The sequence below is a fragment of the Coptis chinensis genome, chromosome 7, assembly GCF_015680905.1.
Source record: "Coptis chinensis isolate HL-2020 chromosome 7, ASM1568090v1, whole genome shotgun sequence".
Lineage (NCBI taxonomy): Eukaryota > Viridiplantae > Streptophyta > Magnoliopsida > Ranunculales > Ranunculaceae > Coptis > Coptis chinensis.
The window spans coordinates 17,578,440-17,592,436 of NC_141462.1; the positions used below are offsets into that span (position 1 = coordinate 17,578,440).

At 35.8% G+C, this 13,997-nt stretch overlaps 1 long non-coding RNA gene across 1 annotated transcript; it reads right to left on the bottom strand.

The window, feature by feature from the left end:
* Positions 1-10,599: 10,599 nt before the first annotated feature.
* LOC147486363 (uncharacterized) lies at positions 10,600-11,232 on the bottom strand. The gene is made up of 3 exons (XR_015203212.1): positions 11,086-11,232; positions 10,791-10,889; positions 10,600-10,709 (listed from the first exon to the last, which is right to left on the bottom strand). It is a non-coding gene; the product is annotated as an uncharacterized LOC147486363 (long non-coding RNA).
* Between the last annotated feature and the right edge of the window lie 2,765 nt (positions 11,233-13,997).

The following is a 13,997-nucleotide window of genomic DNA, read 5'->3' on the forward strand; positions in this document are numbered from 1 at the left end:
TTCGATTATGTATGATCGACTCTATGGTAGAGTATTTCATTTATAACAAATGATATTGGACCACGCCCATGCAATACACGCATGTCTGGATTAACACCAAGACTTGTAAAAGCATTACACGCATTGTATGACCGAATGTGCTGATGAAATGACCTCGAATTGGCATTAGATCCTTCATACAATGATTTAAAAAGTGGGGATTCGAAAGCAAAGGCAATTTGATCTTTCCTTGTAACAAAAGTACAGAAGAAGTGGATGATTAAAAAAAAAGATACCTCAATATTCTCAGCATTTTGAACGCAGAATTGCTCCCAAAGTCTTGCTCTATGAATTTCTACTTCCGTTTGGTGTACTAATCCTTATGAGATGGAATGTTGAGAAAGAGCTGAAGAAGTTGAATTCTGAGAAACATTGTAATCGTTTCTGTTGTTATTTCTTTCCCTTCTTGAATGCTAATAATAATACATTCATCCAAAAAGTGACAAAAATTGATTTAAACAAACAATATAAGGAATAAGATAAATAATATAAAAATAACTACTCATAATAAGTTTGTTCTGAGGTTTAGTAGTGGACTGCATCGGTAGTAATATTCAGATTATGGATTTGGAATGAGAAATACTAACTTCTTTTTTTCTTAGTTTTAAAAGTTGTTGTTAGTTTTATGTTTTTTGAGGGTATTTTTTTTATGTTTTGAAATGTAATATGTCTTGATACTTTGCAAGTTTGAAAAAACTTACACCATAGCATATGTTTATATTATTGGATATAGCTTGCTCTTGGTAAAGTATATGGGAAATGGTTTGCTCCACGATCTTTGAAGCTAAAACGGATAAAAGAGCACTATTCTTGATCTTTAGGCATTCTTTTAGGCTCATATATATTTCTAAATATGTTTTTATTTTTATTGGGAGATGATGTTGAATCCTCAAGATTTAATTTTTCATTGCTTCCTCCAATAAATTTGGATTAATGTCCAATCTATTTTTAGGTTTATTCGTTTTAGGGCATGAACTTGATTGAAATCGAGAAGACTTCTTTTTGTAATGGTGTAGTTCGAATAGCACATTAACTACTTAATATATTTCAAAACAACATTATTTTGCTACAAATGAAGTAAATAAATGAAATTAATGCATATCTAAAGTTTAAAATAAGCGTTTAACAGAAAAAAAAATACTATGTGACCAACATAATAAAATTTTGGTATTCAAGTACTAATCTTCATGGTTTTCTTTTCTTTATTATGGAACTTTCCATGCCCTTCATTCCTTTAATTTTTTCTTTGAGATAATATATTTTATCTTTGTTGTGTTTATCATCAACCAAACAATCTAGCATAATATTTTTGAGGATGTCAAGTTGATTATGTTTCTCTTCAACTTCTATTCTTTTTCTTCATAAGTTCTTTGAAATTGAAGTCTTCAATTTCCATATCACGTTCATCCTTTATAAACTGTATTGCATGAAAAGCTGCTGAATCTTCTGCTTTTGCAACAGAATATGTGGTGCTTCCATCAATTTCTTTAACTATGATGTCTTCATTGTTAAAGAATAAGTCTTTCGGTACCTTTAATGTTACAGTGGTTTTGAATCGTCCGCTCTCTAATTTTGTGTTGTAGACCGGATCTTGTTGAATGTTAAGTCCTGTTTCTAGAATTTCCTTTAACATTTTTTTTTTACATAAGCTGTAATTTTCATACGCCATTATCTGCAATAGACATAATAAAATGAAGTCAATAAATAATTATAAATAATGGAGAAAATGAAGAAAATAGGCTACTTGGTTTTTCGATATGTGTAGTTCAATTGTTTTTTTTAGGTTAATAGATTATGTTTTACTAAGTGATTGAAAGTTCACTTTTAGTAGGGTTCTAGTTTTGTATATATCTTATATTTTGATATTTTGGAACAGCGAGCTTCTCTTTTTTTCCAGCTTCCACTCTATTAGGACCCAAGATTATGACACGTGTTGGGTAATTTGAAATGTGGATTTTGAGTTTTATGGTGTGGGCACGTGTAAAACGTGAGTGGTAGTTGTGGCATTTTGAAAGGGCACAACACCATACACACCACAATAGACGGTCAAACTTGGTAAATGATGGTTAACTAACGATAGGGTTACCTAAAGCTAAAAAATGTAAAAATGTGGGTCTAACGTAAATACCCATATTATTGGGACGACCTAAAACTAAATCACCTTATTTTAAATTAGATTTTTTTTTTTTAATTAGGTAGAAATTTTTGGGTTTTAGAAACCTCTATGTTTTTACTTTCTTTGTTGGGCCTAGGCCCATCAAATTCGTAACATATGTTTTAAGCGGGATTGTATTTCCAATTTTATTCAAATTTGACTGCTACACTACACACGACCCACTCGATTATTTGAAATTGATAAAAACTTGAGACCAAAGAAATCCTATCCATGAAAATTCATTTCGTATTTTTTGAAACGTTATGACTCTTTAAGTTTCAACATTCATGGCGTTTCAAGCTTAAGCTAATGTATCGTTTCGTCTCCATTCGTTCGACATTCTAGATTCTCAGCTTCTCCATTGAAATTCAATTTTGAGAGGAAAAAGCCCACATGAATTCTAAAGCGAAAAAAAGAAGACAAAGAGGTATTAGTTTTTTCACTCATTTTCATTATTTGTTGAAACCTGAAATTGCTATTGATTTTTTCCGGGATTATTTGATTGATGCACCTGTTTCTATTGGTGATGACTTTTCTTTCGGTGGATGTATTGCTTATCTTCATGAGGATTTGTAAGCATCGTTTTCTGATTTATAAGTTTTAATTAGTTAACCTAGAAACTTGTGGTGGTTTATACTTTATAATCCATAGGTGGAAGCCTTTACGACTGATCCTTGGACATTGTTATTTGAACACATTTTCTGTTGAGTTCATTATATCCATACACATCATTGACACAAATTAAAAGATGGAGCATAAGAGTTATACATATGACCCAATCCTCGAATGTGCAGTATTTCTTACATATGTTGAGTATAGTAAATTATATAATGGACGATTTGATCTTTGAAGTTTTTAAGAAAAATTAATTGTGGTGTTGGATTGATTGACTCGGTAGCTTCAACTTGAGACTTGTCTTTAATATTTTAATTTTGTTTTTATCATCAGTTGAATCATAAAAGAGAAATCAACAAAATTATTAAATAAGATATTGTAAAAAAAAATAGTTTACCTTATCCATATTTGTTAACTCTTTCTGAAGCCTTTATTGAATATCTTCTATTGTATGCAATGAAGAAAAGAAAAAGAACTTAGTTATATATGTAAAACTAATGTATCGAATTCAACATGTAAATCGAGAATAAAAGAAAAACCGGATAGTTTACTGTGTTTTTTGTTTTGTGTTAGGAGGATCGTTGGTTTTTTATATATATAGGTTTGTTTAGGTTAATTGATTAGGTTTTCTTATGTCATTAGAAGTTTAGTATTAATAGGATTATTATTTTTTATATATCCCTAATTAGTGTTTTTGTTTTGTGTTTATATAGATAGGTTTGTTTAGGAAGTTAAGTATTAATAGGATTCTTTTTGGTAGAGTTAGATTATTTTGTGGGAACGGACCAACTTTCGGTAGGCAAGGGTTTTATTATACATTATTAAATACCGCTTTGTTGTCACAGGAACCCTTGCGATCAAAAAAACGTGCTAGTTTCCCTTTGCCCAACCTCTTCTATTGTTCATAGACTATTTGCTACATAGTTATTATAGTATATTAACCGATAGGAATTGGAGTACTAAAAGCGTTAAGAACTCTCTACTTGGGCACACCCAAGGGGAGTCCTCTACTTTCTCGAAGCTTTGAGTTAGTCCTTGTGCATCCCATTCAGCGATTGTTAATTATAACAGATCACTATACTTATTGATTGAGCTATATCAAAGTATGAAGTATCCCCATTTGAAGTCTGAACGAAGGCGACATGAATCGTTCAGATTGAGTATCCCGCTTCAACCAACCAAATGGTAGTTGTTTGCATTGTTATGTGCTCTATTCTTTGGTCTCGAACTCAAGGAAGTGTTAGCTCTATCTGCGTGTGGAAAAAGGTGGATCAATAATCCGGCAAGAGCTCACGCCTCACGCTATGTCACTTTGATAAAATTGGTATTGATAGTTACACTTTAAGCAATCGAAGTCTTGGTCAATAGAATATTTAATACGTTGCCAACATTCCTCCAAAACAAAGACTAAAAAAGAAATGAAAGACAAAAAAAGGGGGAAATGTACTAATGTATGCTCGGACTTTAGAGTCGAATATTTTTAGCCCATTTTGAAGTTGTGAAAGTGTGAAACCGTTGTTTCCACTTTCCAGTTTTAAGTCTTTGTTTTATTTTTCTTTGATGAAATTTACTTTGGCTTCATTGCTTGCAACATTTTCAGCAGCTTGTATCTGTCTATTTGCCTTTGAAGGATCTTATAGGATTGCCAAGTTTTATGTTTTCTTTTATGCATCCAGCTCCTGTCCAGTTGTCCGTCCATCTGTGTAAAAATTGTTCTGTTTTGAGGCACTTCCTGCTTCACGCTCGAACATGCCTGAAGAAACGGAAAAAGGGGCTGAGATTAAGGCATGTTTTGTCGCAGGCTCGTTAATTGGATCTCTTTGGAAGGAGTAGGCACGGAGTTGACTATTTAAGATAAGGTGCTTGTACCTTTTTTACTTTGTTTGTGTTCCCCACCCCCTGCAAATGCCAGTTTTATAAATTTCATGGCCTCCACTAAATTTATTAGGAGCACCAACAAACAAAAAAGAAGAAGAGGAAAGTAGTATCTTTGAAATAAACTGTACAAAGGGGGAGCACCAGTGGAAAAATTAAAATGAGGAAACTAATATTTTATTTCTAGCTCATCCCAAAAGAACACATATATCAAATTACGTCCAGAGTTACTGGTAATTCCAACTTGCGGGGGTCACAATGGCGTTACTTTTGTTGAAAGATGATTCCATTGGAACAGGCAACTATAGTGTACGGCTCGATACTTGGTCATTGGGTGTAAGGATCACCTTTGTGGGTTATTTTCATCAAGACCGAATGTATGCCCCCTGTAAGCTTTTTATCTTAACCCACCTCAAACCTGAATGTGATTGACTTAAAGACTTCAATTTCAATAGTGAAGTAGTTCGACTCATCATCTCATATTTGGTAAGTAACTTCCACCTTCGCGATCTAGTGGAGTCCCCGCTTTTGTCGGGACATGAAATAGGCCAATCTTCTATGTCCACCATAGATTGCCCCCAGTATAGTCTGAAAAAGAATTCTTTGTTGTGTGTGTATTTTTGTGTTCCTCCATTAGAAAGTATAGTAGAGATGTGCTTCTTTGACATTGAGGTGGATTAACTTGTCATCTTAGTATTTACGATGATGATGTGCACTTATAATGAGGCTTTCCTTTCGAATCTTGAAAGTGAAAAGATTCCATCTATTGATTACGAGCCGATTTTTTTATATGCAAATGTATATTTAGGTTAAGGAGTGTCTAGGGTTCATTTAGAATTTTAGGAGTTGTGATTGGTAGCTCTTGGAGCTGTTTCTGATCTAATTTTCACTTAACTACATAATGTACGCAAGCAAATGTTGGCCTAGATTTTCTCTTTGATTCGGTTCGACTGAGTCATAAGTAATCAATATCCTTCGGTGAGCACCAGGGAATGTGAAAGAGTTATCGAGAAAGTATATGTGAATCTTTGGTCTATAATCATTTTGTTCCCCATTTTTGTATGTGGCGAACTTTTATCCTACCTAACTGCCTTATAAAGATAAAGCTCATTGATTATTTCGGTGATTGCCGACTACACAATGATAGCCACAAAGAATCATTTGTAAGTTGAAGTTGGCTCAAGAATTTTTGAAATTACTTAGAATTGTTAATTTTAGTATTATTCTTATTCTTATTAATATTTGTATTTGTATTGTTATTGTTGTTGTCGTCATTTGAATAGGCTGTCTTGTGTTCCATTCCACCAATGTGCTATTTGCTGGTTAGACTTCCCTCGAGTTTTCTAGACTGACACAGATATCAGATGTTCTCTATTTTCATTGCTTTGCTTTGATTGAAAAAAAAGAAAAGAAAAGAAATATTTTTCACAGCATCGAGTTTGTTGTTGGAGAGTAGAAAAGGTATGAATTGATGGAAACCGGGAAATAGATTTGAGGTAAAATTTAACATTAGAAACATCCTTTTCGAAGATGAGGCTCCTTGTTAGACATTATACTTCAAGGGTTTAGCCTACTCTATGCTTACGGTCCTATGGCAGCGGTTGTGATCTTGTTCAGGGTGATAAGGTTTGATTGTTTCATATTCATGCGGTTGGGATAATGGTTTGGTGGTAGTATAAGCGCAAATTTTTTTAGTGGTATTAGCTAGTGTGGTTGTAAGTGCGACCTTTTTTTTTTTCTATTAGCAATGAGTTCGATTGTGCCATTTGTAAAAAGGGAACAAAAATCTAAAGCTTGAGAATACAATATTTGAAAAAGGCAATTGAATAAAAAAAGGCGGGGTTTAAACAATGATTAGGTAAAGTAGGTCGACACGACTTGAATGATTGCTAATGAAAGGGTGCAGTAGTTTATTCATTGATGCTACTTAGAGTCAATATTGTGTTTTTGTTTATTTTTTTGATCCTTAATAGTTACTAAATTAATATTGTCACACAAATATTACAACAATTCTTGGTAAGTTAGCTAGAAGCTAACAACCTAATACCAAGTATCCCAGTCCCAACTCTCAAGGTACCAAATCCGGAACCAAAAAGAGCGAAAAAATGCAATGACAAAGGGAATGAATAAGGGCTAAATACAACATGGTATGTAATGAAGGGGGCTTCAGTGGCTGCAACATCATCGCGATGACCCACGTGAACCGGGTCTTTCCGGCTTTTGCCCTGGGGGGACGGTGATTCCCAGATCTCGAAGTGGGCCTTGTTGCCATTTCGAAGGCTGTAAGAAGTTGTGTTCAATTCTCCATTTTGCAATAAAATGACCAATGCATTTGTTGTGGCCATGTCAAAGAACTGTCCCGATCTTGTGGTGTTTCGATCTTTGTATAATGGGGCTGACACCTACCGGACCATCGACAGGTGAACCCATGGATATGGGCTTTGGTGCTATTGTAATGAAGCTGTAAGAAGCTCTCGAAGGTTAGCATTATCTGGTTTGCTCACCGATAAGGCCTTCTATTACATTGGACAAGTATGGGAAGTTAGTTCGTACACTATCGGTTGCTTTTTGAAGGAGACGGCGACGCGGGTAATCGACTTATGTGCTTCGGGGATGCCCGAATTGCGAAGCTTGAGATTAGAGATTGCCCTTTTGGGTATGCAGGTCTGGTCTCCGGTTTGCACCATTTTCATAACATGAGGTTCCTGTGGATGTCTTTTTGTAGATTGATTGTTTGAGGTTGCAAGGAGGTTGCTTTCGAAAGACGACAACAAAACACGTGAATTACCGAAAATTGAAGAGGATTTTGGCCAAACGGTTGAGAAGTTATACATGTATCGATCTCTTGATAGATGGTGGAGTGATGCACCAAACTTTGTGACAATCTTGTAGACTTGCGTTTTAACGAAGGAGAGCACATTGCTTGTTTGTTTATATCCGCGGTCGCGGGAGCAAATTCGGAGGATTTGAGCGTGGGTATTTTTAAAATCCACATGGGATCTTTGGTTCTCGCAGACATAATAGCCTTCGATTTTTCTTGGCTTGGGCAGTTGGAATGGCATTAGGGGCGAACCATGTTGAGAATGTTGCATGTTTTACCATCGGCCTTCCAAAAGTTTGTTAAAGAAAAAAATTGATGTGGCTTATGGTTGTTTGAGCGAAATTGGTTGGTGACCCCACTATAATCATCTTGTTTGGATATTTCTCTTGTAGAGTTTCTTGTAGTCTAATGTGCGTGCAAAGGAATAATCATATTTGTGCTCTTTGGTTTGTTGAACTACATTTCTGTTTCATTTGCTTCTCTAGGAGCAAGTGCTGTTTTGGGATTGTTCGCCGCTTCTGATCTTCCCTTTGATTACGTTAAAAGTCAAATACAAAAGATGCACGACCAAATGCATTTGGAAAGACTCTTCTACAAATGCTCTTTGGATCGCGGTCCTTAAAACTTGGAAAGCGAGGAGGAGCCTTAAAATTTTACCTTTGAATTTCCTGTTTATTGTGTTAAGATTGCTCATTATGTGAAGGTAAGCTCTTCCTCATAGTATTTAAAGGTCATATAGGATTCTTTGTTGCGAAAAGGATTTCTTTATGATATTCTCCTTTCTCAAAAATTCATTCGACTTAACATCGTCCCCTATATCGCCAAAAAGTGCTTTTTATTTTTCTGTTCACATATGTTAAATTTGTTTTTCATTTATAGTTGTGGAAATTAAGATTACTGAGGACTTCATATTCAATTGTGGTGGACTATCAGTAGCATTTGTTTTTGTGACGTACTGGGATTCTTACTGCATGTCCTCCATCTTTAGCAGGTAATATGTTGATTTCTTTTATTCTAACCCTTTTTCCTTGAGCTCGGTCTGAAATCATGATGTTACTCGAGGTACGGTTTGAAAGGGCAATTCGAAATCTCTATGTGATTATTTGGCAGCGCACGACCACAGAGCAAAATGATTCCTTTGTTCGTTCTTATTTCAAGTGAGTTGCCAATCACCTGTGATCAAACTGGTTTTTACATGACAAAATTCTGTTTTGAGGAACTTGGATATGTTGGTTTGGTAAGGTATGGCATGGAGATTGGCAGGCCAACATTTGTTCGATCCAAGACTTATCGATTCTGACTATTGTGCTGCCAAAAACATGGGAAAAACAAACAATGCTCCCAATAGTTCATGCAAATGCTCTAATGATTTCAATGCTTTTTTGTAATTTCCTTCAAAGACACCCCCGAATAACATCTTAATGGTTTTAAGCTCTTGAAACATAACCGACGTTTGAATACCTCCACCAAAGCAACAATGTCTAACATTTTTAAAATGGTGTCTAATTGCTCAACGATATCCGTATTCTCTTGCAGTTCTTGCCCCATCAAGATTAAGATTTAGACACCCATCACCGGTGCTTACCTTTTCGCTTTATTGAGCTTTACCATTAGTTGGTTTGATAGAACACCTAGTTGATGAAAAATTGTCGGGTTTTTCTGACCTTTGGTTTGTTATCTAGAGCCTTAAAAAAAGCTTAAACTTTGTCAAATCCTAGTTAGCCGAGAGAGAGTTATTATTTTTGATATCTGACCACTGGGTGCAGATTTTTGTTTTACTTTTAGATAAGTTCAGTTGGTTACAGATTGACTTTTGTTACCACTTTAGTTAGAGTATGTATTCAAGTATGTTATATTGCTTATAGATTTTCATTCATGTGCTACCTTATTTGAGTTTGGATTTGGCTTTCTTGTTAGTTTCTATAAATGCAGAATCGGCATGGAAATTTGGCTCGGGAATGTTTCTTCTTGTTCAAGTTGTTCTCTTGTTGGATTTTGTTCATGGATGGAGCGACTCATGGGTTAAAAAGATGAGCAATTCTGGTTAGTGGAGTTTCTTTATCCTTCCGACTATGTTGGTTATCTTGAAAAGGGCAAATTCCACCCAAGGTATTAATTATATCATGAGTACCTTTAGATGAGTTAAAGCAATCCTCACATTTTGTCATTTATATTAGTCTTTGAATGAACTCTTTTTTAAGTGCAAAGCACATATCACTTGTCCATTCTCAAGTTTCTTTGAACATCGAAGGAAGCAAGTACGCGGTACTTTTCTTATATAGGTTTTAAATGAATTGTTATTTCGGGGATTGATTGAAACTATTTTCTTTACGGTTTATTTTGGTACTTCACCGAAGTTTCTAAAATTTTGTCTTTTAGATTGACATCGTAAAGGGAGGACCAAGAAGCTTTAAATTAAGGATGAATGGGTCCGAGGTTGAGGCAGTAAATACAAACATTATGCGTGATGGGGGTCTCTTGGCGACTTGGGTAGGATTTTCTGAATAATAAATTTCGTCATGAGTATAAGCCGTTTTAAAAAGCGACTTTTGAATTCATTAATTTTCCAGCTGGATGGAAACAGCCATGTGATCTATGGGAGATGTGATTCTAAGGTATAGCATACACCTAACCGCATCAATGGCTTGTGAGATCTGTGGAATATTGCTTTCCGAAGCTTGGCGACTCTGCTGCGACCCTAGCAAAACAAAACTTGCCCTTTCTTCGCCAGACTTCGGCACCGCCTGCCTATATGCTCTATGTACTTTGTGCTAGTGATACATATCTCATTTGTGACAATATAGAAAAGATCGCTTGCAAAATATGTAGTATAGCACTTAGCGTAATCACATACTCTAATATTAGATTAACCATAATACAACAATTTAACTTGACAAAGCAGTCATAAACCAAAGAAATATAACTACATGCAAATTTGAAACAAAGTCTTACTTATGAGACACAATCGGTGTCAAACAATTGCTTGACTTCAAGTCGATATTCATGCATAACCCAATTTGTCCTATCTCCTCGGATTGCCCTTCCTAAATAGAAAATCAGTCTTCTTCATCCCCACGATTAATGCGGGCCATTCTGAGATGGGTCTATCTCTACCAGTCGTCTTCCAATATCCAATTTCAGTGGCACGATTAGTCATGTCTCTTGGACAAAAGAAGTACCATTCCAGATCCCCGCAAGATTTGTCTGCATAAACAAAACAAAAAATGAGTTCAACACAAAGTCGAGACTACTAACTAAAATAAAAGTACGAAGTTTCATAATTACCAGGAAGGTCCCAAGGATTCCAGTTCTGCCTATTTGGAGATAAATAATTCTCATTCTGGAAAGATGGACGCTGAAATTCTCTACCATCAGTTGCACCTCCTGGAAAAGAGACAAAACACCCGATGGAAGGTTTTAATTAGTTGAACATGAAAATTATCAACAACTGTATTAAGGTCTACTTGAGTACATCTGATATTAGGTGACAAAATTTAACGCCTAACAGCTGTATGCACTACCGGATTCTATGCGGTGAGGAAATCTACATTCTAATCTGCAAGTGTAAAATCCGTTTTACCTTTGAATTACCGAAGATTGAAGAGGATTTTGGCCAAACAGTTGAGAAGTTATACATGTATCGATCTCTTGATAGATGGTGGAGTGATGCACCAAACGTTGTGACAATCTTGTTGCATCAATGGCTTGTGAGATCCTGTGGAATATTGCTTTAGCGGAAGCAAGCTACGGATGAAAGAAACTCAAGATCGAAGCTGCGACACAATCCACTATTCAACTTTAGTGGAAAAAAGGAAGTATTTTCACTTGAAAGGATTTGTTCGTTTCTGCGAGAGAATGAGACCAAAACTTCGAACTATTAATCTCTTTAAACCGGGTTCTATTTTGTGGAAGCAAGTAAGTCCGTTTTCTCTCTCTTTGTACTTAGATTAGCTCCCACGAAGCAACATCCCTACTCGAAGGAACATCATTCGCGGTCGGATGCTAGATTACTAAGTCGAGGCGGTTGGCAAAACCCTTAACGTCGATTGATAAGAAGAGTGGCTTACCTGTTCTAACCCTTTTCGGGACAACCTTTGTGGGTCAAATTCTGATTCTGCCATATATGCTTAAATCTAGGGAAGCCCAATCTTATGTGTGCAGAAAGAAAGACATGGATGGTTTAGGTTCTCGGGTCCCATCTAAAGACCACCTCAAAAAGTACTAATTCCACTCCTTTGCAACATGAAAACCACAATTATCTCAACTACTCTTCATATTTGTTACGTAATAAGGAAATGAATGACAATCTCGGCTCCCGGAATTCGGAAAGCTAGAATCGGTCTGCGAGGAAGAGTGGGACTCCACAACTAAATGATTTCTCACCAAGCAATTTACGTTTCCCTGTTTCTATTGGTAAAACAGTTAAACATGAATTTAACATTGGGGACTTCACAACGTCTTCATGGTATCCCTGGAAAATTAAGAAGACTGGATGGATTGAATAATGGATGTCACTCATCATCGATGTTCCTCGCCTATTCATCATAGTGATAAACTGAGATTGTCAAAGCAGCGTGGCCTATATGGATGTAGCATCCGGAGGTCCAAAAGCTTTTAGATAACCAACCATTTGTCACCCAAAAACATGTCTAAGGAAAGCAAATCTTGAGAGAGTCAAGTATTTCCTCCAACTTGAAGGAAAGTGCATCTGCAAAGCTATTTACACTACTACCTGATTTTGATTACCATGATGAGTGCGGTGAAAAACTTCCACCTTCAGGAATCTCCCGAAATAGCGAACGCAAGAGAGATGAACAAATTAATTTTCTAGCTTTGAGGGATGAATCATCAGGCGAAACTGAAACAATGGATATCAATGCTTGTCAGACATGGAATTCTCTTCCAAGTATGGGAGAGCACATTGCTTGGTTTTGGAAAAAGGTGCGATGGGTTTTAAATAGTGTATGTGAATTCTTTTGTAGGTTTTGTTTCCATTTTTTTTCTGTCCTGATTTATTGGTTTCCTACGTGAAGAAGAAAGTCGGGTTTTGTGGAGTTGAGTTAAACTTCCCTTTTTTTTCTCCAAATTTTTAGTAATCTCCCCTGTTCCGTGGACACTATAAATATAGCATTTATATAATAATGAAAGGCTGCATAAAAGCAGGCGGATGAACTAAATGTTTGCTAAATAAATTAACCAACTAATGTACCAAGCATAAACTTCCTTACCTTTATGTTGTTCAACATGATAAGCAAAGATTGATGATCGAGAAAAGTTCAGTTACTAAACGTTCTAAAGCAACACAGATTGGTCATTACTATCAAACCAATAACTTGTTCATCGAAGCTTTCGTCTTAGAACTTAATCTGAAATTCCATGCAAGTAGAACAAATAAAATAGTCTTTTGCAGCAATGTCAATCTAGGTGTAAACTTCTTTGCAGGTTCACATGTCATCTTAGCAACTTGTCCAAGTTCAGTTCAACAATAAACCCAAATTCAGCCTCATCTTTGTTTCTAACGTGTGTATTATATTTCCAACTGGAAACCGGGACCGGGTTGTCTAGTGAAAGTGCTAGTAACTGCCCACGTGTTCTCACACACATACCACTACCTCTAATTGTACCACAACACACATTTGATCTGGGTTGACATAAAATTGATTTTCCACTTGCCAAGTTTTCCAGAACCTTGTTGTGGCCTAGATTCGTGGATCGGTGGAAACTCAAGCTTTGAAGTAGCCATGTTTAATTCTTGGCATTATGGAGTTATAAATCTAGGGTTTTCCAGTATAGTAGAGTAGATATATATGTTGTATACCACTTATTTTTTAAAAAAAAATTCTTGATCATTGCATGTTTTCGGATAGGCGGGTGCTGGTTTATCCAAAGTAATATTCTGAGTAGTCTGATCTAGATGCCCCAAGGTAATTTGTCACTACTGACATTAATTTGTCACTACTGACATTAACCTATATTGTTCATCACTCGCATGCTTGTAGCAGATCATGATAATCAAGTCAAATAAAAACCAAACCTGGAAAGATGAAAATTTAACATTCACTGTTCTCTATCGACAATTATTGAGAATGATTTCAGAACTTATTTACTCTATTTATATACAGATTTGGCTGGTATTCCCTCAAGTGGTCTGATAACGCTGAAAACAAATCCCATTTTTGTCAATGGTCCACATATGAAAATTACCGCCGATACAATCACAATTGGAGAAGTCTAAAACATAAATATTAATATGAATCATCTCCGATCATGTATTCCTGGAGCAATCAGCAAAGTAACAACTACCAACTTAACATCAAGACTGAAAACAAATAAATAAATGGCTACAATAGACACATATATGATTTGTAATCTGGTGAGATATCTTGAGGTTTTGGTGATCCTTAGTTCCTTACTATGATAAAACTCTTGACCGTATACTTTTCAACTCCTTTTCTCCTTCTCTTGCACTTTTTGCTCTAGTCTCTACAAAGA